Consider the following 15,240-nt stretch of genomic DNA (forward strand, 5'->3'; position numbering starts at 1 on the left):
TCCAGGCCCAGAAGGAAGCAGCCATTCTTCCCTGGCTCAATGCCCCCTCTGTCTGGAAGCCTCGTTTACGTCTCATTACTGGATTAACAGAGCCAACTAATGGTGGCCAGGCAGCCTTGGCCACCCAGGAGAGAGGGTGCATGGTGAGGGGGTTCCCAGCATCCATCCTACCCTGGCACCCCAGCCTGGAGGCTGTGGCCTCCCTGGTCCCTGTGGGCCGGGATGAGGGCCCTGGGAGAGGCCCGCATCCTGCTGGGCCTCCCTGCTTCCTGGGGAGAGCTCTCCCCAGCCCAGCAGGTGGGGCAGCAGAGGCAGTGGGTCAGCCCCTGTCCATTCCTGCCCTGCCCTCGCCCAGGACTGTTGCCCAGGCATTCAGGGCGTGCTCCAGGGCCTCTGAAGTTAGGGCTTGTCCTGGGGCATGGGAGTTCCTCCTCAGCCCCTTGCATGGATGTCCAAATGAGGACCACAGGGGACAGGACAGCTCTCTTAATTCCCCCACCAAGTTCCCAGTCCCTCTCATCCCAGCACTCATGGGTCCTGACTTGGCCCATTTGGCCAAGGGTAGGAAAATGCACAAAAGACTACCATAAGAGAGAGAGGGATGCAGAACTGAGAGGCCGGGGGAGCGGGAGGCCAGCTGCAGAGGTGTTGCCAGGCAGGGACAGAAGTGGACGACAGAGGACAGTTGCTCTGGCCCAAGAAACACTTTCCAGCCAGATGCCTGATGTGGCCATTTGGCATTTGGACAGGCCAGGCGGGGGCAGAGCTGAAAACGGCCCACGTGTTGGCCTGGGCCTCCTGACGACTCCTAGCTGGGCTATGGATGGAGGGATACAGGTGAACCAGCCTCCTCTAACCACTGCGAGGGGCGAAGTTCCCTGGCACAGGCTTAGCTGGCAAAATCTGGGATGAGCACCTGCCTGGCTCAGCTGTGTGTCTTCTGAATGACTGCTGGACCTCTCTGGTCTGCATGCCACCGCACCGACACACATGCGTACACACACACTCCCCCTCCCAGTAGAGCACGGTGCAGGAGACACCACAGGTGGCACCACCAGGTGACAAGAGCTGGCCCTGCCCACTGTCTTCCCCCTACAAGCTGTGTGACCCTGGCTCCTGCCTTAACCTCCCTTTGCCTCATTCCACTACGTAGGTATTAATCCAGGGCCTCCTGTGTGCCGGGTTTCATCAGCCAGCGGGGGAAACTCCTCTGCCCTGTTGGGGACTACATCATGGCAGGACGAAGAATAAGTATACAGGAATTACCCAGTGCTCACAGGCGATGCCATGTAGGAGGAGAAAGAGACAGGATGCAGTGAGACTGCGGCTGGGGCTGCTGCCACTTGAAGCAGCATGGTCAGAGGGGTCAGGGTGGCCAGGGCACGACAAGCTGAGGGAGAGGCCCTGTGGGTGTGCCAGCCCAGGGGACAGCCTGTGCAAAGGCCCTGCACAGGTGGCCGCCTCGCTGAGGAGACATCCCCGGGCTGCTGGGAGGAATAAACTGGTTGACAGGTGGTGCTTCCTGCACAAAGAGACACTCAGATGCGGCTGCTGTCACCACCACCAAGATCTTTACTCCCAAGGTCTCAGAGCATTAAGGCCTTTGGAGTCCGGGGCACGCGCACGGGGGTTTGAGCTGCCTCTGGGCCGGGTGGCCGCGTCCTGTCCTGCAGCCAAGCTCCCTGCTTCACATCATGGCAGCCCCAGCCCACAGGCCCTGTGAGCCGTCTTCCCTCAAGGGACTGAGCCCTGCCACACAGCCTCAACACGCGCTTTGTCACAACTGCTGAAATCGGCCTACACACGCACTCACACACGGTGCATGTGAGTACCTCCCACGCTCACACACATGCACAGAAGAACGCAATGCACACACACATACGCTGACATGCTGTAAGGGGGCAGGTGTGACCATGTGCACACACATGCGCCATGCACTGAACACATGCACACACACCCCTTGTGCACACTCCACCCTGAAGGAAGGAGGAAAGCTGCCCCAGCCAAGGTGGCAGTGACCTCCACCTTGCCCAGCCTGAAGATCTGCCCTCAGGCCTCCCACCCCAGCGCTGGGGGCCCTGAAACACGGATGCCCTGAAAATCGGGATTTTCTCATGTGTCCTGGATGCCACACCTGCACCCTCTTCCCGGGGTTCTGGCCACCTCTTCCCTCCTCTCCTGATCCTCTCCAGCACCTCGCTGCTTCAACACGTTTCTACTCTGGGGTACTCGGACAGGGGCCATGAATAGAAACAGCTCCAGGATAACCAGCCTCCTCTCTAACCCCACTTAGGCTATTCTGTGCCTCTACAGGTGCTACTCTGTGGCATCCATGAGTGCCACTGGCTCAGGACCACATCACCTGCTCCCGTGATGACCTGCTGCCAGGAAAGCCCAGCCCAGACTGGCCCCTGTTGCCCTCCCTGCCCTGGCTAAGGCCGCAGCCTCCCGCAACATCCTGGGCTTCCTGCAAAGGGGGGTTCCCCTCCAAGTGTCTGCAGGTCTCCCTACCTGTCCTGCTGCCATGGAGGCCCAACCAGGGTCCCAGTCCACTGATTATGCCCTCCTGCACAGGTTTCCCGCTCACCAAGAAAACCAAACTGCTAAGAAGGTGGACTGTGCCCCAGCCCCTCCTTGCTGGGACCCGCCCAGGACACTGGTTCAACCGCCTTTCCCTCTGACGGCCACAAGGCTTGCCCGCACCTCTTCCAGAATCTTAAAAACAGGTCCCTGACCAAGTCAGCCCAACTCCAGATGACATGCAGTCCCGACACCAGGGACCCCCTCACCCTGCACCTGACACCTGCTTCTTGTGTTTGGGTGTTAGTGCCTCCTCCCTCCCCTGACCTGGAAGGCAGCACCAGGACACAAAGGACTTTCCTTGTGCCTCTTCACTGCCCCTCGTCCCTGGAGCAGAACACCTCCCAGGAGCTGGGGAACTAGCTGTAGGATAAGGATTTGTGCGGCCACAACACATGCAACCCCCAAACTGCATCTCCTGACCACACATCCTGACAGCCCAGTCTCCTCATTTTGCCCCCGTGTCCCAGGAGGCCCCTGTAGACCCTGGCCACAGGCCACAGCAGCCTGCTGGCCTGTCAGAATCGTCCTACCTGCAGAAGAGGAGGGGCCTTCCCCCAGCCAGAAATGAAAAGATCCCTCATCCTGGGAGAAACCAGACCCATCCTGCCCTGAACACTCAGCAAGCACCTCCCAGAGTGCTGGCACCACGCCTGGCCCTGGGGCCACAGGCAGGCACTCCAGGCAGGTTCCTATTCTCACAGTGCAACCGGCTTCCCCGATGGAGCCCTGAGGGATGGGTGGCCAGGGTAGGCCTGAAGAGACCCTCTCCCCACTGCCCTCTGCCCAGGGGGCTGCCACATGGGCCTGTCCCCAACAGTCACTCACCTGGAGCGCATCCCCGCCCTGGTCCTGGGTCAGGCTGGTGAGGCAGTTCTCAGGGCCGCCAGCGACATCACTGGGGTTGTGGCTGCCCATGACCAGGTGCTCCACGGAGAAGTTGTCGCTGGGGTGGGAGGGCCTCACCCTGGGGCCTGATGTCATCGTCCGGTGGCAGCTGTCTCTTGATCTGCAGGAACTGCCTGCTGGCCTGCAGGAAGGCTAGGGGACCCGAGGAATTGCACACCTTCAGCACCTCATCACAGCTCTCCAGGCCCAAGTAGCTGGGTGTGGACTCCAGGAAGGATTCCAACTGGTAGATGCGGACACGGGAGGGCCTGCTGCAGGTGGGCACCTTGGCCACCTTCATGCAGAGCTTGTAGCGGAGCAGGTCCAGGTTGCACGGAGTCCAGGAGGAGTGCAAGGCGTTGGCAGAGAACTCAGCGGCTGCCGAGAAGTACCCGAAGAACTTGCCCTGCACCAGCATGGGGCACGGCCCACCAAAGGACGCACATCCATCTCCGAAGCCACACTTGGCTGGGGCCCAAGCAGCAGCAGCAGCAGATGGAAAACCCACAGGGCGCCCGGGGCAGCGGCCTGGCCCCTCATCCTAGCTGGTGGGGCCGCCAGGGTTCCACAGGCTGAGCAGGAAGGCGTGGGCCAGGCCTTGACATGCCAGGGTCCAGCGGTGAGTAGGGCCAGGCTGGGCTCGGGCCAGGCTGCAGAGCTCTGAGCGGAGGTAGGAAGAAGAGAGGGCTTCAGACGACCAAGGAGCAGCAGTGGCTCCTAACATCCGGGGCCTGGATGCCAGCCTGGGGCTGCCAGCAGCACCTGGAAGAGAAAGCAGAAGAGAGGACTGTGAACCCTGTGCGGATGTTGGGACTCGAGTATACTGAGGGCAGTGCTACCCCGAACTTGGGGCCCTGACACAGGCCCTGGGCCCTGCTCTCATGCACTTGCTCTGTTCACCTGTCTGTCACCTGCCAATGTGTTCATCTGCAGGGGCGGGAGGGGCAGGAAGTCAGGGGCCCGGGCATGTCCTTTCCCACCTAGGCCTGGGTGAGAGTAGTGGGCAGCCCAGGCCAGCGCCACAGGCCACGTGGGCCTCAGATGTGCTCATCTGGACGGACAGACTGGCACGGCCCCTCTGCTCTGGGCCTGCCTGCAAGCCCCGTGGTGACCATGGGGGTCACTCCCATTCTAGGCCTCTGTGGCCTCTCTGACCTCACCCCTCCCCAGCCCCATCTTTCAGGGAAGGATCTGTAAACCCAGCCAGAGGGGATGCAGCACAGGGGAGCAGAGGAGAAAGCTCATTCCAGCCATCCCACAGCCTCCCTGCAGCCCTGTTCTCTGACCCTCAGCCCATGTGGGTGCAAACTCCCCTCCCATCTCTGCCTACTCACATAAAAAGATGACCTATTCTTTGGGGGATGAAGGCAGCGTCAGACCCCGGTCTCTGGCTGTGACACAGAACTGCCTCCTCTTGGCGCCCCCCTACCCTGCTCCCTATCACAGGGCCACACAGGTGCCCACATCAGCCTCCCATCTGTACTCCTGCCAAAAAGCTCCCTTCCTCCTTTATGCCCCACCCAGATTCTCCTGCAGCCACTGGGTCCAGGCTTCTGCCTGGACTGACTCCTGCATCCTGCCTTGGTCAGGTCGGCAAGGTTGCCCTTCCGCCATTTCATGGGGAGGAAACGGAGGCTCAGGCGAAGTCACAGTAAGGAAGGTGGAGTACCCACACCAAACCCCACAGATTGACCCAAAACTCGTGACCCTGGGGTCACCTGCCCTGCTCCAGGAGAGGGTGCCGGCTGTGTGACACCCACTCACACCCAGGGGAGGGGGGCAGCTCCTGGTCCAGGTGAGCGGGGCGCAGCACAGCTGTCCTGGCCTCAGGAAGCCAGCACCACCCTTCCTGGACTTGTCCCCACGTGAACCCTGTGAAGTTCCTTCTGCCTCCAAGCCTCAGTTTTCCTACCCTTCCCAAAGCCCTTGGCCGTCCATTACCCCACACAGCAACGAGGCCAGTAGGCGGAGGCGGGACACTGCAGTCTGTGCCCCAGAGCTGGCCCGGCCTCCTAGTGTTGGCACCGCTGCACTCTGGACCATGCACACACTGGCCTGCCCACAGGGACTCCTTGCTTCTTGCTGCCTGGGCCTAGCTGGCCAGCGACATAAGGTCAGCCACTGCTCCACAGTCCCCTCCTGGCGTCCATCCTAACAGGTCTGTAGGCACGGCAAGAGCTGGGCGTGGCCAGCCTCCGGCTCTGGGCCAACCACCAACCAGGCCAGGACGGCTGGACTTGGGCTGACCCTCTCATGGCTCCGTGGACTCGGGCCCGGCCCTCACCTCCCAGCCTTGGTGTCCCCATCTGTAAGGTGGGAGTTAGGCTTCACGCACTCAACATAAGCGTAAGAGCTATACCTGCTGGTTTACCCAGAGAGGGGACCCCAGGGGGAGAAAGGCTGTTTGGGGATGATGGGTCACTGCGGGCGGCCCTGTGGGGGCTCTTCAGTGGCAAATGTTCATGTTCTCTGAGAAGGCAACTTGCAAATTGCTCATGCTGCCCCTCTGAGCAGCACTGGGCACACTTGCACTTGACCCCTATCACTGGGAAGCCCGTTCTCCTGCCCTGCCTCTGGACCACTCAGGGGACAGTCTTGGTGGTGGGCAGAGCTACCTGCTCTGCCCTCCTAATCAGTATCTGGGGACAGAGACTGGGGCCAAGGTCCCACAGCGAATCTCACACCTGGCAAGGAGCTCACCCAGCAGGGTGGCAGTGGGACCTGAAATCTCACCTGAGCCTCAGCACCAGCTGCAGCACGCCCTTCCCTGTGCCCAACTTGGTACCTAATGCAGTCACCAGCCCCCACCCCAGGGCCCCAGCCCCGGAACAGACCCTCTTGGACGTCCTGGAAAACCTCAGTAGAAAGTCAAATCACAGTCCAGTGCCTTTCTCACCACCACCCTACGTGACAGCTGCTTCACTCTGTCCTGTCCCCATTGACCAGGGGGGGTCAAGGCTATTTCAAAACCCAGCACCACCCCCCCGAGGGGCTTGTATAGTCTGAGATGGTCAAGGCTGGGCCCACACTCTCCCCTCCTCATTCCAGCCCCTGACAGCCCACACCACAGCCCTCCTGTCTGGAATCTTCGAATTTGGTGCGGCAGGTAATTAGCTTTGTTTGTTTGTATGCTTGTTTGTTTTTTATGTTAATGGAGATACTAGGCCTTGAACCCAGGACCTCGTGGGTGGTAAGTACGCACTGAACCACTCAGCTATCAGCCTCTCCCAGTCCCTTTGGAGTTTTGACGTTTTTTGGTTTTATGACATTTATCTCACTACATTCAGGAAATCTTTAGGAAAACCTATTTAATCAGGAATTTAGTTGAGTCTAGTACCTGAGAATGTGCTTTACTAAGATAACTGTATTCGAATTCATCAGTGACAACAGGACAGCGCCTGGAATCAACGTGAATGAAAGTGGCAGTCATTTACAGAAACGCACAAGGACAGTACGAGGCCAAGCGTCCATCGACCACGGGTCTATGCACATGCCTGTCCACGATTCTCAAAGTCCCTGAAGAACAAAAATGGCCATGATCACCTTTGACCCTTCCTCTTTTCTATCTTTATTCCTCACATGTTGTTTCACTTTTCTTCCTCCTCTGTTCTCCATGTTTATATTCATTTAACACAAATGGGTTAGAGAACCACTTTATCTGCTTATGGCCCATGTTAACCCCTTGGTGGAGGCGCATCGGGGCAGTCTGCATCTCAACTAAGGTCACGGCCGCACCTGCAGTCAGCGGGCAGCTCGGCTGGGGCTGACTCACGTGTCTGCTGCTTGGCGCTGGCTCTAGGCGGATCCCCATCTCTTCGGCAAGCTAGCCTGGCCCTCTTCATACGGTGGAGGAAGAGTTCCCAACAGCAAGACGCTTTTTGTGAGTCCATGTAGGGGAGGACTGCACGAAGGACCACAAAGACAATGAGTTATTCGTCACTTACTGAGGGTTATGACTGTCATCGACCACACACGATATTCAAGACTTGAGATAGCATTCCTACCACACACCTACTCTTCTTCTTGAGTTGTTAACCCTCCGTTCTTTAGACCAGCATTTTCCACAGGGTATTAAGAAGTTTGGTAGGGGGTATCTTTGAAATAATCATTGATTTCTTACCCCCACATATTTCTTGCCTCTATCTTTCTCCCTGTCTTAAGCTGTCTTAAGAGACACATCATTTCCTCAGAGAACAGAAGTTACTGAAGAATATGAGGAATAACAGAGCTGTGTGCTGCCTATGAAGTTTAAACACTCAGTTTTGTAGGAAACAAAAACAATTCATGGCAGAAAGATTTAGGTGGGAATCTCATGCGGAAAGCCCAGAACAATGAGGTGTACAGGACATGAGCACCATTTCCTGCATAGAAAACAAGAGGAATCAGGAAGCCCTCACAGAACAGCTAACTCGCATCTCTAAGACCGAGCCTGGTAGAGCCACACAACTTTCTGCACCTCAACATGGAACAGATCAGGGAAACGATTCCATCAATCTGAGAATGGTAGGGGAGGAATAAAGTCACTGGATTTGATCAGACAGATCTCAGCAACACCTGCGCAGGCCGGCTCCCCAGGACCAGACAGCAACTAGGACAGCTCAGCAGGCGCCCAGTGTACACAGATGACACAGAGGGCCAGGGAAGCGTCATTCCACATCCCACCACCTCCTAACTCTCTGGCAGTAGAAGACTCCAAAGCACAGACACACTCATGGGGAAAATGGAGAGACCTAGCATTGCAACAGATTTGGGAACAAAGAATTAAGCTGTAAATCAAGTGAGTTATTTAAAATTATAGACCAGCACCCATCTTACAGATATCAGTTTGTAGACAGACTGGCCCAACTATATGGAATTCGTGGTCCATGCCTTATTTTCCTAGAAAGGGTTCCACGGTCAAATAGGTTTGAGAAATGCTGTATTTTCCTTTTGGACATCAAAATGCACATTAACATACTGATGTCTTAGGGAAGAATCAGAGTAAAGAAACCCAGTATTTTCTCCATGATTTGACCTGGGAGATTCTTTTGAAGAAACTCTGTTGATGAATGATCCTGGGAACACATATTAGTCAACACTGCTCTCAATTTATCTTAAGTCATAGATTTTACTCTTTCACTCACCTACTCAAAAACCTTCACTGAGTTGCCATGGATCTTTAGATTTTCTTTTCAGGGAAATTTCTTTTTTAAGAGCCTCCACAATGCAGCCTGTCCTAGTCATCAGTTTTCACTATTTCCCTGTGTAGCTCCTTTCCTTGAGCTAGGTCACATGTTTCACTTTCCTGAACAAGACACACTCATGTTTCTAAGTACAATTCTCAACTCCCCTTGGTCTCTATAGACCCACAAACTAGGTGGCCACTTGGGTTCTACTCTCACAGAAATGTCACAAAGCTGCCCCTGACCATTCTAGCTCAAGTTGGCTGTTCTTTGATAATGCACGAGCAGTTCACCCTGTTAGAAGCTGGTTCCTACGGTGCTTTGCACCATCAGGAGTTACGCTAGTATGCTCACACACCATTCAACAAAACCAAATTCCTGTGGTAAATGATCGTGTTTGTTAGTTTTATGTTACTTTCAGTGGCTGGCTAAATGTCTACCCCTAAAAACGGATGAATATGTGCACTTTTCTGAGTGTAGGAACTTTACATACATTGATAACGACTGCAAAGTTTAAAACTAAAGAGGTAGAACACAGCACACACGGAATTTCAGTGGGGGGCAGTAAGACATCAGTTTCACTAAAGAAGTTTGTTAGCACGTCACAGTATTTACTGTTCACAAGTCCTGGAATATACTATTTTTATTCATCATGAAAAACATGAGGTATTGGTGTGATATATTCGGGAAGAATTGCATGTGTGTGTGAAATTTCTTTTAAACAGCAACAATTCCATAGTTAAAGGGACAAACAACATGGCTGGACTATGCACCTGTCAGTTGTTGAGCCAAGAAAGACATGTTAAAGTCCCTCAAATCTCAGAAAGAGATAAAATACTAGATAAAGAAAAGTTGAAATTCCACTAATTTGTCCAATGCGACGCCTACAGAACATTCTTGCCATGGGAAAATGGTTAATAAATGTTCCTTTCACCCCCTCAGGATATTCAAGCACAATACATCATTCAGAAAGCCAATTTACTACTTTTTAGAAAACACCCTTGGAACTGATAAACTGTAAAAAGCCCAAATGGTCAAACCTAGAATGAATACAAGGCAATTAGACTTTCTGATATCTGTCTTTATCATTGCTGTCAAGATCTGTGTAATCATCAATCAATCAATCAGCACTTAGTGGTGTAAATAAGGTTAAATATTTTCAAAAGTAAAGCAAACATACTGAGGATGAAAATCTTATTTTATTTATTCCAGAAAGAAAGCTATTCTTAGGCTATCTTTATTTGAGAAAACTCATCTTCTCCATGGTCATTAATTACTATGATATATTGAATGGAATATATACACGTTCCATCCAACATATACATACTTACTTGCTACAAAATATGTATCACACATAAATACATGTATTTACACTCAATTTTATATTCCACAAAAGCAACCTGAAAGAATTTGAAGGATAGAGTACACAGTTGTACGAAAAGCCACTTTTCAGAACACATTAGGCGATGTCTTTCCTATTTCTCTGTAACTCCTATGCTAACCAAACAAGCCACTAATCACCCTTAAGATCTGTAATGAAGGGTGCCTCTGTTTGCTACTTTTATGCTTTTCATGTCCACAGCATAATCGGTGCTACGAAGAAACTGATTTCTTTTTGGCTTCGGACCTAAATGTCAGTATGCATTTGGTTGGCTTAGCCTTTCCAAGGAATAAAATTATCCTTTCGTCACGTCCGAGAAACTACTAGAAAAGAAAATTGTCAAAGGAAAGCTATAATTTCCTATAATGGAAAAAAGAACCTACCTTGTGAGAATGGGAGTTTTTCCAAATTATAAACGAGTGGGATCAGCTAGGGGGCGGCGGGGACACAATTTTCAGGCCGCGGGAGGGGTGGGGAGCCACAAGGGCTCCAGGGTGCCCCCGGCGCCCACACGGCCGGCGCCCGCCCCGCCAAGGCCCGCGCGGGCTCTCTCCCCCGCGGGGACCCGGGGCAGCAGCCGTCGCATCCCCCCCTTCCCGCGCCCCGCGCCCCGCGCCCCGCCGCCGCCCACACTCACCTCAGGGGCGCACCCGGCACAGCCGGCCGTCGGCCTCGTTCCTGCCGAAGCTTCTCAGTGCGGTACTCCCTGCGTGGGCGGGTTCTTCCCCGACGGTCGCAGGGTTGGGGGGGGGGCGGGGAACGGCCGTCACTTGAGCTACGAACCTAAGCGCCGCCTGGTGGCATTTTCCACAGGCCAGCGCCACAGCAGCCGACTTGGGTTCACACAGCCCACTGCCAACCGCAGTTCTTACTGTCTCGCTGAGCCAACAAGCCTGCGCGGAAACAGGAGGGAGCCAAGGTGGGAGACGGCGGCCGGGCAGGGGTGGACGCGAACGCGGTCCTGCGGGGACTAAGCGCATGCGCACCAGCGGGGCGGGACCGCTCCGTGGGGGCCGGCCCCGCCCAGGGGCGCTGGTCCGGCTCAGCCAATCGCGAGCGCCGGGTACCTCTTGGCGCGGGCGCTTTGAATGGTTCCTGGGCCGCCTGAGGCAGCGGCAGGGTGGCCACGCCGCTGCCATTTGGGGAGCTTTTTTGAGACCGGGAGGGGAACCCGCCCCTCATCCCTTCGCCGGAGCCCCACCCTCGCCCGGCCGAGGGACTGCGGGAAAAAAAAAAAGTTGGGAAAGTAAAATAAAACAACAGTGACTTCAGGATAACGGTTACCTCTTTGGATGGAAGGAAGGGAATGGGATAAAGGAAAGGTGAAAAGGAAACATCACGTATTTGTAGATTTGATTTCTTAAAAGAAAGATTTTTAAATGCTAACATTTTGCCACAATGCTTCCATTTTTTAAAGAAATAAAATGTTAATAGGTAATTTTATTACATAAATACCCACGATATATTCATGAATGTGCACACAGATATACATATTTTATATCTAAACAAAAACATTATTCAATGAATAAAATTATGGAAATTTTCTTTATTATTCAACTTAATATTCTTTCCCTTAACTTATGGTTACTTCAGGCACGTCAGGGCTCTAGAGCTTGCCAGGAGATGCACATATCCAAGGCCAGTCCCCAGCAGGGAAGCAGGGTGGAGCCCCAGGTGCACCTAAGCCACTACAGGATGGGGGTGCTGGGGATGGTCCAAGGCAGGCAGGGGGGCTCGAGGTTGGGCAATGGGGAGGGAAGCATCGGGGTGTATGTGGGGCACAGGTAGGCTAGGGCAGGATGGAGTGAGGGGCACTGTGTGGGACCCAAATAGGAAGGGAGAGGAGGGGTGCTCCAAGAGCTGGGGTTGGGGTACCCCTCCCCCCACCTCCTACCACCTCCCAAAGCAGCAGCTGAGTCCCTCCTGAGCTCCCTGTCAGACAGGCCCAGCTTTGGCATCTACGTCCTTGCCCCAGGTTGCTACACGGCTCCCCTCATCTGGAGCCCCCTGCCACTTTTCTTCCCCACTAGCGAACTGTGCTCAAAGGCCCCACTGTCAGGGACACCAGACCCAATGCACAGTCCCAGGGACACCAAGGGGATTCCCTTGTTCTGCCCGGACACCTGACACTCTGTCCCTTTTCTGGTCCCTTCCACACCCACTTGTCAGCTGAGGCCTCTGTCCTGGGTCTCAGCCCTTCTGGGGAAAGCCAGGAGGCCAAGGGGACCAGTGGCCCAGAGCCAGAAGCAGAGGGAACCCATCTGACTTCCTGCTCCAGGTGCGAAATGAAAAGCCATCCTGTACAAGGACAAAAAGGCCCCAGGTGAAGTTCAAAACCTGATCTTCACAGCCCTGTGCTTTGGCTCCAGTGGCACTGGCTGGCTCAGGACTCCTCACCACTTCCCCAAACCAGAGGGTCCCGGGGGATTTCTGAGTCTCTGTGGGCCTGGGTCTCTTGACCAGACAAGTAGCTGTTCCTTTTTTCCTTTTACATTTGTAGACAGGTAATACACTCCCGTGGCTTCAAAATAAAAAACCCATGAGCAGGTACACAGGGCGCCCCGCCACCCTCTGTCCAGCCCCCACCATGAGTAGACAGGTTTAGTCACTTCTAGAATTTGTTTAGATTCTTGCTTTTTCTTGGTTTGCACAAAGAGACACTACTTACAATACAGAGATGTTTCCTCATCGGTACATAAAACAAACGCTGTTAGGGGGCTGTGCATGTTGATCCATTAGGTAGTCGGATTCTTCCTCGGTGTTAGGAAGAGTAGCCCCTTATTGATCTTTTCTGGAACTTGTGGTTTGTCCTTTTTCACTTACTATATAGCATGCTTTTTCAGAAAAAAACTGTATTTAACATTTTTTCTTTTATGGCTTCTGTGTTGTGAGTTAGCATTAGAAAGCCTTCCTTCTGACAAGTTTACAGGGGAATTCATCAGTATTTCCCTCCAACATTTTATATCTTTGTTTTTCTACATTTAAATCTTATATCCATTGAAGATATATCATGATGAATGGTGTGAGTAAGAATACAACGTTTTGTAGATTGTTTAAAATTCTTGTTTTGTCCTAGTAATCCATGAATTTTTAAAGAATATAAAATTCAATCCCTTGTAATTTATCTTACGTACAGCATGAAGTAGGGAGATGGTTTTATTATTTTGTTTTTCTCTTTTTCCAAATGACCAACCACTAAAACATATAATGAGAAAGAAAAAACCCTCGCTTTTCCTGTAGGATGCTCCCATGTGTATGTCTGGTAGAGCATCTTCTTTAAAACAGGACTGCGTCTTTTATCTGTAAGCCTTGTCTGTGTATTTGTAAAACAATAGTAAGTTGTTTTATCTGTAAGCTTTCAATATGCTAGTGTCATTTTCTTTTATTTAAAGACATATCAAATTTCCAACACTGAATTAATGGTTCTTACTTCACTTTCATAAATAGATTATTTAAAATAGCTCGTGTTCATAAGAAAATGTATTTACCTTGAACTTCCTTTTCTGTAAAGTCCCAGTCTTTCCCCTTGCCCCACTTCTTTATTCTGAGATCTTGGTCCCTATTTGAAGTAGAACTTGGTCTCCTTTAACAAGTGCTGATTGTCTCCCATGGGATTTGGATCATTTGCTTTTCTCATTGATCTATTAGGGGATTTTTTTGTTAAGTCAATTATCCTCACTAGCGTATTTCTGTTTCTTCTTATTTCTCCTTGGATTTTGCTCTGTAAATGCTCATGTTATGCTATCTGGTGCAAAGATAATTATAACAAATGCATTTTGGCTTTTCTTTAATATACTGAATATTTCTTTTTTGGTCTTAATGTATTTTGGCATAAATTCAGCTTTTTCCCATGTAAATAGTAAAGTCCCTACATTTTTTCACTTGTAACTCCCTCGTTGTCTTTGCCATCGTCTACTCTGAAACCTTCTAAGCTCTTAGTCTTCAGTGCATCTGACTGTATACACTGTGGAGCTGGGTTTCCTTCTAATCCAGTCTGAGAGTCTTTTAATAGGTGCGTTTATTCTGTTTACCTTAGATGTGGCAATTGTTCGACCTTTACTTCACCAAACAGAATATATAAATGGTAAATAGATGATACACAGGAAAAAAGCCAGTATCATTACTCATTACAGAAATTCAAATTAAAACCACTATGCAAACAAGATACCACTACTCTCCTATTGGAAAACTAAAATTTTTAAAAATTAAAAACTGACAATATCAAATGCTGCTGAGAATGTGGGGGAACTGGAACCCTCGTACACTGCTGGTGGGATGGAGGAATAGCACAGCCACTTTGGAAAATGGTTTGGCAGTTTCTGATAGCAACTCATTCTCTGAAGTAAGTCCTGTTTTTCTGTTTATTTACAGTCATATTCATCCATTTCTAAGGGTCTTACTAAAGGAAATGATGTTCAAAAAGGACCCCAATTGCTCCACAGTAGATGCTGTGTAAATGGTCATGATCAGCTCACCCGCCCAGGAGGGGACACTTCCTCCTGGCTTTCTGACCGAGCAGGAGACACCTTGGTGTGTGAAGCCAGACATGCTCCTCCTACTCTGTTCCATAGCTTGTCCCTGCTCCTAAACTGCTTCCTGTCACTCTCTCAGCCTGGGCTTCAACTTCCCCTCACTTAATTGATGATGGTCACACTTGCCTCATAAGAATGCCATGAGAAATAAAGATGAACAGATTTTGAATGTTTTAGCACACTCCGTGGGATAATTGTTCATTCGGCACGTCCACCTCCACCACATGCACACCGAAGGCCATTAACACCTCCAATCGATGTAACGACAAAACGCAAAACTAAACTCACATACATTTTGAAATGCCCCTGGAGATGGGGTACAAATCACACCCACTGACTGAGTACCCCTCAGTAAGCAGAAAGAAGGGAGAACAAGTACAGTGGGTAGAAAGCCAAAGAGAGACAATGAGGGAAGCACAAAATTTGATGAGGAACCAGCAGAAAAGGGCATCCTTCAGTGAATTTCACCTATCCTCTCAAGTCCCAGGTCCTTAGAAAACAAAGTCCTTCAGAACTCGATCCCGCCCATCCTAGCTGCCTCCACTCCAGCCTTCTCCACAAGGTATCCACCCACACCCCCCCTTCCCAGAAAACTCCTGGTTTTCCCGACCGGATGTGCCGACCTCAGACCTCTGTGCCTTGGCATGTGCATTCTGCTCTACCTGGAGTGCACTTCTCAAGGCAAACTCCCAGCACC

General features: G+C 51.9%; 1 protein-coding gene, 1 long non-coding RNA gene and 1 pseudogene across 12 annotated transcripts in view; 1 reads left to right on the forward strand and 2 right to left on the reverse strand.

Annotated features, from left to right (window-relative positions):
- Nucleotides 1-3,886, reverse strand: part of LOC140691241 (adhesion G protein-coupled receptor B1-like) — a 38,994-nt pseudogene extending 35,108 nt beyond the window's left edge.
- LOC140685459 (uncharacterized) overlaps nucleotides 1-15,240 on the reverse strand; it is a 181,769-nt gene that overhangs the window by 22,170 nt on the left and 144,359 nt on the right. For 6 of the 11 annotated variants that reach the window (XM_072954338.1, XM_072954335.1, XM_072954334.1 and 3 more), the window contains 3 exons: nucleotides 10,649-10,904; nucleotides 7,241-7,369; nucleotides 3,409-4,230 (listed from right to left, as the gene is read on the reverse strand). The gene's annotated coding sequence lies outside the window, so the exon portion shown is untranslated. The other 5 variants (XM_072954340.1, XM_072954339.1, XM_072954337.1 and 2 more) reach the window with 4 other exon arrangements.
- LOC140691268 (uncharacterized) lies at nucleotides 10,825-14,724 on the forward strand. Its single transcript, XR_012066840.1, has 2 exons — nucleotides 10,825-10,930; nucleotides 14,383-14,724. It is a non-coding gene; the product is annotated as an uncharacterized lncRNA (long non-coding RNA).

The sequence above is a fragment of the Vicugna pacos genome, chromosome 34, assembly GCF_048564905.1.
Source record: "Vicugna pacos chromosome 34, VicPac4, whole genome shotgun sequence".
NCBI classification, from domain to species: domain Eukaryota; kingdom Metazoa; phylum Chordata; class Mammalia; order Artiodactyla; family Camelidae; genus Vicugna; species Vicugna pacos.